This window comes from Adiantum capillus-veneris, chromosome 24, assembly GCF_014529385.1.
Source record: "Adiantum capillus-veneris isolate H3 chromosome 24, ASM1452938v2, whole genome shotgun sequence".
Classification (NCBI taxonomy): Eukaryota; Viridiplantae; Streptophyta; class Polypodiopsida; order Polypodiales; family Pteridaceae; genus Adiantum; species Adiantum capillus-veneris.
Genome location: NC_140954.1, coordinates 114478586 through 114492461, shown reverse-complemented (window position 1 = coordinate 114492461; position 13876 = coordinate 114478586). Strand labels below are relative to the sequence as shown.

The window sequence follows — 13876 nt, the reverse complement described above, 5'->3', positions numbered from 1 at the left end:
GATGCTTTCCTGTATTTTAGTCACCGTCCTTATGTGATCCCTTTTCATAGGCATGACATAATTCACAATGAACACGATCCACTCGGGAATGAGCACAGATGTATGCGGATTACTTATGAAATAATGAAATGTTTGCATTCAAGGAATTCACATTTCATGTCTCTTCCTTGGCATGACACAGTATCCGAAAGAGCACAAGAAGGATTGAGCATCAAGCATCGGCATTTCCATTGTGATTTGCCACCGTTGATTGATTTAGGTCATAAAGTCAAGATTCGACCCCATTGTTTGTGTGTGTTTGATGAACGGTTTGGCACTCCATCTATATGTTCATCTACATTGCATGCACGGTTTTTTAGGAAGACTAGAATTTTTTCAAACACTTTACATGGAATGGGTATGTTTATGTTATTGTGTTGCAAGTGGTTTCAGGAATTTTCATCCTCGGAGATTCTTGAAGAAGGTAGACACATGACTATAGACGAAGTTGAAGCATTGAAGGAGCCACATATGACGTTGTGTCGCTTTTGGCGTGGCCCAAAGAAGCAAGTGTTGCAGACCTTTACGAAGTTCAAGTATCGCATGACCCACGCTTCAGAGTGGGCCGGTGAAGAGTCCTTTCCACGATTCTTGACTTTGTTGGCGATCTCCCTCGATACCATACAGTTCAGTACCAGTACCTCACTTTGAAAAGGAGAGGATGTCACGTGCACATCTAACCCTATGTGTACGTAAACAAGCTACTTCATGACATGGGTTCATTTCAATTCAATCAGCTTAGGATTAGGAAGTGTTCTGGCACTTTTGTGAGTCTGTTCGCAGACCGTGCATGTCCAAACACTTAGAGTAGATGCATATCCTCTGGTTGCACACAGCATGACCATTAGATTACCATCAGGAGCATTTTTACAGTACATAGACCTATTTTCCTATTTTAGCCAATTTCCACTTATTATTTTTAAGTGACTTTTGTTGGGAACTAGGTAGGGCAATTTTGATAGCCAAGTATATAAGAAAACCCAGCGCTAGCATAATCTGGCTGAAGAGGCAGCAGGAACACAGAGTTCAACAGTGCACCTTCTCAGCAACACCCCCCGCAGGAAACATAGCGTTTTCAGCCATCTAGCAGGCCTAGAGTTTTCAGCATTTGCAGATCAGCCAATGTTTTGCAGGTGCGGATCAAGCCCGGTAGCAATACTTAGCAGATACCTAGCGTTTTTACAGCAGGACAGATTCACGCCCTAGCGTTTTTGCAGTAGAACCCCGAAACCTCGCAGATCTCACCTTCCCGCAGCAGATCCTCGCCGCACGGTCAGATCCAGCGTAGTTTGAAGATTCAGCCCGGAAAATGCAGATTTCAGCATCTGCGTTTTCCGCGCGTCGTCGCCGCATTGTCGTCATCGTCGTCGTCACTGACATAGAGTCAAAATTCAGCAGATAAAGATTTGCAAATTTCAGCCCTAAGCGTTTTCAGATTTCAGCCTCGTCGTCCTCATCATCGTCGACATCGTCGGCAAGTCCAAAGCATTGTAGAGATTTTGTGCAATCAATAGTAGGCCGCTCTCACCATAGAGAGTGGGGCCTTCAGAGGAGAGTTTGACAACATTCTGGTGTCGTATTCTTCTCTCTCTATCTCTCAGTCTCAGCACCTTCATTCACAGTGTTCACCACTTTGTTTGTGTTCATTGCACTCTCTCACTAAAGGAACGGAAGGCTCTTCCTTCCGTAAGTAAAAGGAACCTTGAGCACAGTTCGGAGCACTCATCTTGAGCAAAGTTCAACATTCACTTCCGCTTCTTCTTCGCCACTTCCATGCTCATCACCTCCATGCGAAGTATCCATTCCGCTTCGGGTGAGGACCATGCACTAAAGTCTTGGGTTCTTAAGTTCACGAGGAACTTGGGTTCTTGTGGGTCTTGGCTTCTTGGCTTCTTGAGTCTTGAGGTTCTTGAGATTCTGGAGTCTTGAGGTTCTTGAGGTTCTTCTTTCGCTTGCAATCTGTGTTAGAGAAGGATCTTCTCTTACCCGAGCTCTTCTCTTTCCCGCGGGCGCGCCCCTTAGCGGCCTTGCGCTCACACAAAGGTTGCCTTTTCCCACCTCACATCGATTGGCCGGCCGGCCGCTAAGTGCACGGTCCGCTCTCAATGAGTGAAAAGAGAAACAAGGGGAGGCTGGACAAGCCCTTCTTTCTTGGGTTTACTGTCACTCTTCAAAAACACGATTAGGAATCGACACGCCCAAGAGGATTTGAGTTACGTGCGACCGCAACAAGCAAAAAAATTTATTGTGGTTCTTTCCTTGAGTAATACAGAACCTGCCAAAGCTCTGATACCAATGTACGGTGCAGCGGATGTGAATGATGAACTTTGCTCAAGATGAGTGCTCCGGACTGTGCTCAAGGTTCCTTTTATTTACGGAAGGAAGAGCCTTCCGTTTCTCTAGTGAGAGAGAGTGCAAATGATTACAAACAAGTGGCAAACACTGTGAATGAAGGTGCTGAAACTGAGAGAGAGAGAGAGAGAGAGAGAACAATACGACACCAGAATGTTGTCAAACCCTCCTCCGAAGGCACCACTCTCTATGGCGAGAGCGGTCTACTATTGATTGCAAATCTCTACAATGCTTTGGACTTGCCGATGATGTCAACGACGATGAGAACGGCGACGAGACGGGCTGAAATCTGAAAACGCTAATGGCTAAAATGTGCAAATCTTTATCTCTTGAATTCTGACTCTATGTCGGTGACGACGGCGATGACGACGATGCAACGACGACGCGCTGAAAACGAGATGCTGAAATCTGCGTTTTCCGAGCTGAATCTGCAAACTTCGGTGGATCTGACCGTGCGGCGATCATCTGTTGCGGGAAGGTGAGATCTGCGAGGTTTGGGACTTCTACTGCGGGGTCTATGTGCTGAAAACTGAAAACGCTGAGACTATGGCTGAATCTGTCATCGCAAATCTGCAAAACGCTAGGATGTTCTGCAAATGCAAAAACGCTAGGGCTGATTTCTGACCTGCTGCAAAAACGCTAGTGATCTGTTGTGTCCTGTTGTCACCGGGTTGCTCTGCAAGTTGCAAAACGCTGGCTGATCTGCAATTGCTAAAAACGCTGGTTGTTCTTGTGGCTGAAAACGCTATGTCTCCTGTCGCAAGGGAGTCTTGTTGAGAAGGTGCACTGTTGGACACAGGTCCCTGCTGCCTCTTCTGCCAGAAAGTGCTAACACTAGGGTTTCTTATATACTTACTTAGGCAATTTTCCCTACCGAGTTTCCCAACAAAAGTCACTTAAAAGTAATAAGTGAAAAATGGCTAAAATAGAGAAAATAGGTCTATGCACCGTAAAAATGCTCCTGATGGGTTCTGATGGCAATCTAATGATCATGCTATGTGCAACCAGAGGATATGCATCTACTCTTAAGTACCTGGATATGCACGGTCTACGAACAGACTCACAAAAGTGCCAAAACACTTCCTAAGCTAACTGAATTGAACCCATGTCATGAAGTAGCTTGTCAATGTACACATAGGGTTAGATGTGCACGTGACAAGGACGGTAACACTTCTAGCCAATCTTCCTCTAATCCTTCGGAAAAGAACTCTCACAATGAATCTAAGGGTAAAGCTAACACACCTGCTAAACCTAAGTTAACCCCGGATGAAAAAACCGCACGAGGAATTGTAGGAGGATACATAACGTCAGAAGAACAAGTCATTTATTCTAAGGAAGGTCGTCATTATCAATGTCACGTCAAGGGTCATATAAAGAGCACATGTCCTAACAACCCATCCAACAAACCTAAGGAACACACAAAACGCACATCCTCTGTTAATGCAATAAATGAGAACACTAGTGCGTCCCAAGTTTCTCATGATCCTCTCATTGATGAGTCTCTCATGAAGTGTTAGTTCAACAAGCTTCCTTCCGCAATAAATGTATAGTTTCTCCTCTTTCAGGATGTGATATGATTTTGGGCATTCTATAGTTTCGTGAGCATAACCCTCTCATTGCTTGGGCGAACAATACTCTCACTCTAAATGCCAAAAGTGACCTCCCGTCATCTTGGTGAGGAGGTTGTTCATTCTTTACCTCTCATTTCTAATGTGTAGGCGAAGCTTGGAAAGAAAAAGGAGAAGGAGTCTCTCTCGGTCTTTTCTTCTCCAAAGCACGACACACATGTTTTGCATGATAGAGATGTGATTGTTCAGAAGGATGATGGTTTCGATGATGATTTGTCTAGTGAAGCTAACCTCATTGCAAAGATACAATCAGTCACACAGCACCGATCTTGGCTCTCGAATCAAGGTCCAAGGAACCCACTCAGGAAGTATTGTGTGTTCGCATGATTAGTCAGCACGCAGTTCCTCGCCGCACGGTCAAATCAGCCAACCTTTGCAGATTCAACCCGGAAAACGCAGATTTCAGCATCTGCGTTTTCAGCGCGTCGTCGTCGCATCGTCGTCATCGCCGTCGTCACCGACATAGAGTCAGAATTCAACAGATAAAGATTTGCAGATTTCAGCCATTAGCATTTTCAGATTTCAGCCCTCATCGTCATCAACATTGTCGGCAAGTCCAAAGCATTGTAGAGATTTGTGCAATCAATATCAATAGACCGCTCTCGCCATAGAGAGTGGGCCTTCGGAGGAGGGTTTGACAACATTCTAGTGTCGTATTCTTCTCTCTCTATCTCTTAGTCTCCGCACCTTCATTCACAGTGTTTGCCACTTTGTTTGTGATCATTTGCACTCTCTCACTAAAGGAACGGAAGGCTCTCCCTTACGTAAGTAAAAGGAACCTTGAGCACAGTTTGGAGCACTCATCTTGAGCAAAGTTCATCATTCACATCTGCTGCACATTACATTGGTATCAGAGCTTTGGCAGTGTTCTGTATCTCACTCAAGGAAAGAACCACAAGAAATTTTTTTTGCTTGTTGCAATCGTGTTTTTGAAGAGTGACAGGAATCCCAAGAAAGAAGGGCTTGTCCAGCCTCCCCTTGTGTCTCTTTTCACTCATTGAGAGCGGACCGTGCACTTGGCGGCCGGCCAATCGACGTGAGGTGGGAAAAAGCAACCTTGGTGTGAGCGCAAGGCCGCCAAGGGGTGCGCCCGTGGGAAAGAGTAGAGCTCGGGTAAGAGAAGATCCTCCTCTAACACAGATAGTCACCGTCCTTATGTGTTCCCTTTTCACAGGCATGCCATATTGCACGATGAACACGATTCACTCATGAATGAGCACGGATGTATGCGCATTACTCATGAAAAAATGAAATGTTTGCACCCGAGGAATTCACATTCCATGTCTCTTCCTTGGCATGACAGTATCCGAAAGAGCACAAGAAGGATTGAGCATCAAGCATCGGCATTTCCATTGTGATTTTCCACAGTTGATAGATTTAGATTTGTTTGCGTGTGTTTGATGAACGGTTTGGCACTCAGTCTATATGTTCATCTACATTGCATGCACAGTCTTTACAAAAGACTAGAATTTTTCCAATCACTTTACATGGAATGGGTATGTTCATGTTTTTGTGTTGGAAGTGGTTTAAGGAATTTTCATCCTCGGAGATTCTTGAAGAAGGTAGACGCATGACTATAGACGAAGTTGAAGCATTGAAGGAGCCACAAATGACTTTGATGGTTTTGGGCATTCGATGGTTTCGTGAGCATAACCCTCTCATTGATTGGGCGGAAAATACGTTCATTTTCAATGCCAAAAGTGACTCTCTGCTTGTCATTCGTGGAGAGCAAGTTGTTCATTCTCCATCTCTCATTTCTAATGTGCAGGCGAAGATTGAATGGATTCAGGAGAAGGAGACTCTCTCAGTCTCGTCTTCTCCAAAGCATGACACACATGATTTGCATGATGATGATGACAAGCATAATGATGAGCATGATGATTTGCATGATCAAGATGTGATTTCTCACCAGCATGATGATTTGCAGAAAGATGGTGTGATTGTTCACAAGAATGATGGTTTAGTTGATGCTTTTTCTAATGAAGCTAACCTCATTGCAGAATCGATCAATCACGAAGAACCGATCTTGACTCTCGAGTCGAGGTCCACAGAACCCGACAAGAAGATTCGATCAAACACGAAGAACAGATCTTGACTCTCGAGTCCAGGTCCACAGAACCCCACAAGAAGATTCGATCAAACACGAAGAACCGATCTTGACTCTCGAGCCTAGGTCCAAAGAACCCCCACAGGAAGTATTATGTGTTCGAATGATTAGTCAGCACGCATTGTTCGAGTGTTTCATTCGTGATGCTTTCCTGTATTTTAGTCACCGTCCTTATGTGATCCCTTTTCACAGGCATTTTCAGATCAGCGTATTCAACTTTCCAGATCAGGGTATTCCTCAACAGTAAAACCAGCAGCAAACCAACAATTTCTTCAGCCATAAGACAGCAGCAAAACCAGCGTTTCCGGTAGATCCGTCGTCATCGTCGTCACCATCGTCTTCGGCATAGCAGTACTTAGAATCATTGCATCAACATCTTGTACCAGATTGTGCAATCAATAGTAGACCACTCTCGCCATGGAGAGTGGGGCCCTTGGAGGAGGGTTTGACAACTTCCCGGTGTCGTATTCTCTTCTCTCTCTATCTCTCAGTCTCATGCACCTTCATTCACAGTGTCTATTCACTTTGTTTGTAATCACTTGCACTCTCTCATAAAAGAACGGAAGGCTCTCCCTTTCCTAAGTAAAAGGAACCTTGAGCACAATTCGGAGCACTCATTTTGAGCAAAGTTCAACATTCACTTCCGGTGCACCTTACATTGGTATCAGAGTTTTGGCAGTGTTCTGTATCACTCAAGGAAAGAAGCACAAGAATCGCAAGAATTTATTTTGCTTGTTGCGATCGCACGTAACCCAAGACTTCTTGGGCGTGTCGATTCCTAATCGTGTTTTTGAAGAGTGACAAGAATCCCAAGAAAGAAGGGCTTGTCGAGCCTCCCCTTGTGCCTCTTTTCAGTCATTGAGAGCAGACCGTGCGGCCAGCCAATCCACGTGAGGTGGGAAGAAGCAACCTTGGTGTGAGCGCAAGGCGGCCAAGGGGTGCGCCCGCGGAAAAGAGCAGAACTCGTGTGAAGAGAAGATCCTTCTCTAACACAGATTGCAAGCGAAAGAAGAAACTCAAGAACCTCAAGAACCCAAGAACCTCAAGACTGTTGGTCTGCTGCACCTTACACTATCGGTCTGTTGGAGGTCCTTGATCCAATCGATCTCAACAAAGCAGTAGCGATTGCGCTCGCACAGGAGATGAAGCACAATAAGGGAAAGCCTAAGACTTCTCAAGGAACCTCTCAGGCTTCTCAAACGCACAGAATGGTAAAGACAGTAAGAACAGTAAGACTGGTAAAAAGAACGGTAACTCTTCTAACCAATCTTCCAATACTCTCTCAGAAAAGAACTCTCAAAATGAACCTAAGGGTAAGGCTAACACAATTGCTAAACCTAAGCTCACTCCAGATGAAAAGGTAGAACAAGGAATTTTAGGAGGATACATCACGTCGGAAGAACAAAGCACTTATTCTAAAGAAGGTCGTTGTTTTCATTGTCACATTAAGGGTCACATAAAAAGAACATGTCCTAAGCTTGAACCGAATGAATCTAAAGAACCCACATAACCCACTTTCTTTGTCAATGCAATAAATGAAAACACGAGTGTGACCCAAGTCTCTAATGATCCTCCCATTGATGAGTCTCTCATTAACTGTTATGGTCATTGAATGGTCAGCGTTTTGTCATATTGTTTGACCCAGGCAGTATGCATGATTTGATTAGTGACTCTCTTGTGGAAAGAGCCCGCTTGGAGGTTCGCAAGACGTCTCCTTTCGAGGTGTCTGGCTTCTCTCCCAGTATGGACTCTCTCATCACGCAAAAGTGCCTTGATGTTTTGTTCATTGTTTAACAAGTGTCCTTCCGCAGAAAATTTGTAGTCTCTCCTCTTTCAGGATGTGATATGCTTTTGGGCATTCGATGGTTTCGTAAGCATAACCCTCTCATTGACTCAGTGGAAAATACGTTCATTTTCAATGCCAAAAGTGACTCTCCGCTTGTCATTCGTGGAGAGCAAGTTGTTCATTCTCCATCTCTCATTTCTAATGTGCAGGCGAAGATTGAACGGATTCAGAAGAAGGAGACTCTCTCAGTCTCATCTTCTCCAAAGCATAACACGCATGATTTGCATGATGATGATGGCAAGCATGATGATAAGCATAATGATGAGCATGATGATTTGCATGGTCAAGATGTGATTTCTCACCAGCATGATCATTTGCAGAAAGATAGTGTGATTGTTCACAAGAATGATGGTTTAGTTGATGCTTTTTCTAATGAAGCTAACCTCATTGCAGAATCGATCAATCACGAAGAACCGATCTTGACTCTTGAGTCGAGGTCCACAGAACCCCACAGGAAGATTCGATCAAACACGAAGAACCGATCTTGACTCTCGAGCCTAGGTCCAAAGAACCCCCACACGAAGTATTATGTGTTCGAATGATTAGTAAGCACGCATTGTTCGGGTGTTTCATTCATGATGCTTTTTTGTATTTTAGTCACCGTCCTTATGTGATCCCTTTTCACAGACATGACATATTGTTTGCTGAGCACGATTCACTCATGAATGAGCACGGATGTATGCGGATGATTCATGAAAAGATGAAATGTTTGCATTCAAGGAATTCACATTACATGTCTCTTCCTTGACATGACAGTTTCCGAAAGAGCACAAGAAGGATTGAGCATCAAGCATCGGCATTTCCATTGTGATTTGCCATAGCTGATTGACTTAGATCAGAAAGTCACGATTTGACCCCATTGTTTGCGTGTGTTTGATGAACGGTTTGGCACTCCGTCTATATGTTCATCTGCATTGCATGCACAGTTTTTTCGAAGGAATAATATTTTTCCAATCACTTTATATATGGAATGGGTATGTTCATGTTTTTGTGTTGGAAGTGGTTTCACGAATTTTCATCCTCGGAGATTCTTGAAGAAGGTAGACGCATGACTATAGAGGAAGTTGAAGCATTGAAGGAGCCACAGATGACTTTGTGTCGCTTTCGGCGGGGCCCAAAGAAGCAAGCGTTGCAGACCTTTACGAAGTTCAAGTATTGCACGACCCACACATCAGAGTGGGCCGACGAAGAGTCCTTTCCAGGATTCCAAACCCCGTTGGCGATCTCCCTCGACGCCATACAGTTTGGTACCATTACCTCACTTTGAAAGGAGGGGTTGTCACGTGCACATTCAACCCTATGTATACGTGGACAAGCTACTTCATGACATAGGTTCAATTTAGTTAGCTAAGGAAGTGTTCTGGCACATTTGTGAGTGTTCGCAGACCGTGCATGTCCAGGCACTTTTAGTATATGCATATCCTCTGGTTGCACACAACATGATCATCGGATTACCATCAGAACCCATCAAGAGCATTTTTACAGTGCATAGACCTAATTTCCCTATTTTAGCCATTTTTCACTTATTATTTTTCAGTGACTTTTGTTGGAAAACTGGTAGGGCAATTTGACTCAGCAAGTATATAAGAAAACGTAGCGCTAGCACTTTCTGGCAGAAGAGGCAGCAAGAACCTTGTGTTCAACAGGCCACCTTCTCGGCAAGACCCCCCCCCCCGGGCAGCAAACCTAGCGTTTTCAGCCAAGAACAAGCCCAGCGCTTTCAGCTTTGCACATCAGCCCAACGTTTTCCATTTGCAGCAGCCTGGTGATAGCAGATCACAGATCAGCCCAGCGTTTTGCATTTGCAGCAGCCTGGTGATAGCAGATCACAGATCAGCCCTAGCGTTAGCAGAAACAACAGAATCAGCCCTAGTGTTTTTGGACAGCAGAACCCTTAGCATTTTGTAGATACACCGTGACAGAACGAGCAAATAGATCAACGTTTTCAATTTTCAGTTTAGAGACACCGCAACATAGTTCCCGAACCTTGCAGATCTCACCTTCCCGCAGCAATTCCTCGCCGCACGGTCAGATCAGCCAGCGTTTGCAGATTCAACCCAAAAAACGCAGATTTCAGCATCTGCGTTTTCAACACGTCGTCGTAGCATCGTCGTCATCGCCGTCGTCACGGACATAGAGTCAGAATTCAACAGATAAAGATTTGCAGATTTCAGTCATTAGCGTTTTCAGATTTCAGCCCGTCTCGTTGTCGTCCTCATCGTCGTCAACATCGTCGGCAAGTCCAAAGCATTGTAGAGATTTGTGCAATCAATAGCAATAGACCGCTCTCGCCATAGAGAACGGGGCCTTCGGAGGAGGGTTTGACAAAATTCTTGTGTCGTATTCTTCTCTCCCTATCTCTCAATCTCAACACCTTCATTCATACTGTTTGCCACTTTGTTTGTGATCATTTGCACTCCCTCACAAAAGGAATGGAAGGCTCTCCCTTCCGTAAGTAAAAGGAACCTTGAGCAGAGTTCGGAGCACTCACCTTGAGCAAAGTTCATCATTCATATCCGCTGCACCTTACACCGCTGCACCTGACATTGATATCAGAGCTATGTGTGCGTTGCACCTAAATTGGTATCAGAGCTTTGTGTGTGCTTCGGCTTCACGAACTCAAGGAAAGAACCACCAAGAACCCAGGAAGAACCAGAGAAGAACCAAAGAACCCAAAGAACCCAAGCAAAACCAAGAACCCAAGGAACCTCTCCCATTTTATTTTTTCTTGAAGAATCTTTGAGTCCCGACCATGTACTTACCAGATCCCATCTTCATTGCCATGTCTTTGAAGGAAGATCGACATCGGATACACGAAAACCCAGATCTTGAGTACCAAGATCTCCTAGTACTCAAGATCTCCTAGTACTCAAGATCTCCTAGCCTTGTATGCGGATATGGGAGGAGATGGAGACAAGATCCCTTACCTCTTCTACATTTGCATTCGCATGTAGTGTGCATCCACTTCTGTCGACAAGAAACCCTTGGATTTTACCTCCGAGGACCCTTATCTTTCAGCTTCACCCGCAATGTTTTCACGACAGGACTATTCGGGTTGTAGTGCTTGCTTGCAAGCAGAGTCAGTATGAAGGTTGGTATTCTGCGACAGTAGTAAGGCTACCTAGTAACTCGTATGGCCGGTGTTTATATCGTAGCAGTACCTACATCCGTAGAATCCATTGGCAATGCATGCACAGCATCAGAGTCATTCATCAGTCAGCATCAGATGTACATATAGAAGTTCAGCAGTTGTGCCTCACTTAAGTTTTTAACAGGGGGGGATGTCACGTGCGCACTTCACTTGCACCACATGGACACGCTTTTGCCATGGTCTAGCATCAGTCATAGCTTAGCTTAGGATTGAGCCTAGCACCTTTGTGAGCCTGTAGCAAGATGTGCATGTCCAGGCCAGTCACACTTGCATACCCTCTCTTGCACAAGAACAGTCATTTCATCATGCACGCATTTTATCACGTGAACCACCTCTAATAAGTCATTTTATTCAAAGTGATTCTTGGAATTCTTTTTGTAAGTTTGTTGGAAAAGTAGGTCGGGCAAATTGCTAAATATCTATAAGAGAAACCCATTGGGCACTCAGTAGAAGCAGGGATACAGAAAGGGCGGCAGGCACCGCAGCAGACCGACAATGTAAGGTGCAGCAAACCGACAGTCTTGAGGTTCTTGGGTTCTTGAGTTTCTTCTTTCGGTTGCAATCTGTGTTAGAGAAGGATCTTCTCTTCACGCAAGTTCTGCTCTTTTCCGCGGGCGCACCCATTGGCAACCTTGCGCTCACACCAAGGTTGCTTTTTCCCACCTCACGTCGATTGGCCGGCCGCTAAGTGCACGGTCCGCTCTCAATGAGTGAAAAGAGGCACAAGGGGAGGCTCGACAAGCCCTTCTTTCTTGGGATTCCTGTCGCTCTTCAAAAACACGATTAGGAATCGACACGCCCAAGAAGTCTTGGGTTACGTGAGACCGCAACAAGCAAAATAAATTCTTGTGCTTCTTTCCTTGAGTGATACAGAACACTGCCAAAGCTCTGATACCAGTGTAAGGTGCATCGGAAGTGAATGTTGAACTTTGCTCATGATGAGTGCTCCGAACTGTGCTCAAGGTTCCTTTTACTCAGGAAAGGAAGAGCCTTCCGTTCTTTTATGAGAGAGTGCAAGTGATTACAAACAAAGTGAATAGACGCTGTGAATGAAGGTGCATGAGACTGAGAGATAGAGAGAGAAGAGAATACAACACCGGGAAGTTGTCAAACCCTCCTCCAAGGGCCCCACTCTCCATGGCGAGAGTGGTCTACTATTGATTGCACAATCTGGTACAAGATACAGATGCAATGATTCTAAGTACTGCTATGCGGAAGTCGACAGAGACGACGAGGACAGCGATGACGACGGATCTACCGGAAACGCTGGTTTTGCTGTTGTCTTATGGCTGAAGAAATCGTTGGTTTGCTGTTGGTTTTACTGTTGAGGAATACCTTGATTTGGAAAGCTGAATACGCTGATCTGAAAATGCCTGTGGAAAGGGATCACCTAAGGGATCACGAAACCATCGAATGCCCAAAACCATCAAAGTCATTTGTGGCTCCTTCAATGCTTCAACTTCGTCTATAGTCATGTGTCTATCTTCTTTAAGAATCTCCGAGGATGAAAATTCATGAAACCACTTCCAACACAAAAACACGAACATACCCATTCCACGTAAAGTGACTGGAAAAATTCTAGTCTTTTGTAAAGACTGTGCATGCAATGTAGATGAACATATAGACAGAGTGCCAAACCGTTCATCAAACACACGCAAACAAATCTAAATCTATCAACTGTCGCAAATCACAATGGAAATGCTGACGCTTGATGCTCAATCCTTCTTGTGCTCTTTCAGATACTGTCATGCCAAGGAAGAGACATGGAATGTGAATTCCTTGGTGCAAACATTTCATCTTTTCATGAGTAATGCACATACATCCGTGCTCATTCCTGAGTGATTCTAGTTAATCGTGCAATATGGCATGCCTTCCCTTCCTCTAGTGAGAGAGTGCAAATGATCACAAACAAAGTGGCAAACACTGTGAATGAAGGTGCTATGACTGAGAGATAGAGAGAGAAGAATACGACACCAGAATGTTGTCAAACCCTCCTCCGAAGGCCCACTCTCGATGGCGAGAGCGGTCTATTGCTATTGATTGCACAAATCTCTACAATGCTTTGGACTTGCCGACGATGTCGATGACGATGAGGGCTGAAATTTGAAAACGCTGATGGCTGAAATCTGCAAATCTTTATCTGCTGAATTCTGACTCTATGTCGGTGACGACGGCGATGACGACGATGCGACGACAACGCGCTGAAAACGCAGATGCTGAAATCTGCGTTTTCCGGGTTGAAACTGCAAACGCTGGCTGATCTGACTGTGTGGCGAGGAACTGTTGCGAGAAGGTGAGATCTGCAAGGTTCGGGAACTGTACTGCGGTGTCTCTATGCTGAAAACCGAAAACTCTGATCTATCTGCTGGTTCTGTCGCGGTTAATCTCCAAAACGCTAAAAGTTCTGCTGTCCAAAAACGCTAGGGTTGATTCTGTTGTTTCTGCTAGCGCTAGGGCTGATCTGTGATCTGCTGTCACCAGGCTGCTGCAAATGCAAAAAGCTGGGCTGATCTACAAAGCTGAAAACGTTGGGCTTGTTCTTGGCTGAAAACGCTAGGTTTGCTGCCCGGGGGGGTCTTGCCGACAAGGTGGCCTGTTGAACACAAGGTTCCTGCTGCCTCTTCTACCAGAAAGTGCTAGCGCTAGGTTTTCTTATATACTTGCTGAGTCAAATTGCCCTACCCAATTTCCCGACGAAAGTCACTTAAAAATAATAAGTGAAAAATGGATAAAATAGGGAAAATAGGTTTTCT

The 13876-nt window shown here is 44.9% G+C and overlaps 1 protein-coding gene across 3 annotated transcripts in view; it reads right to left on the bottom strand.

Moving 5' to 3' along the window:
• The window catches only part of LOC147426984 (mitogen-activated protein kinase HOG1-like), a 156345-nt gene that overhangs the window by 116730 nt on the left and 25739 nt on the right, over positions 1-13876 (bottom strand). The gene's annotated exons all lie outside the window — the stretch shown is intronic.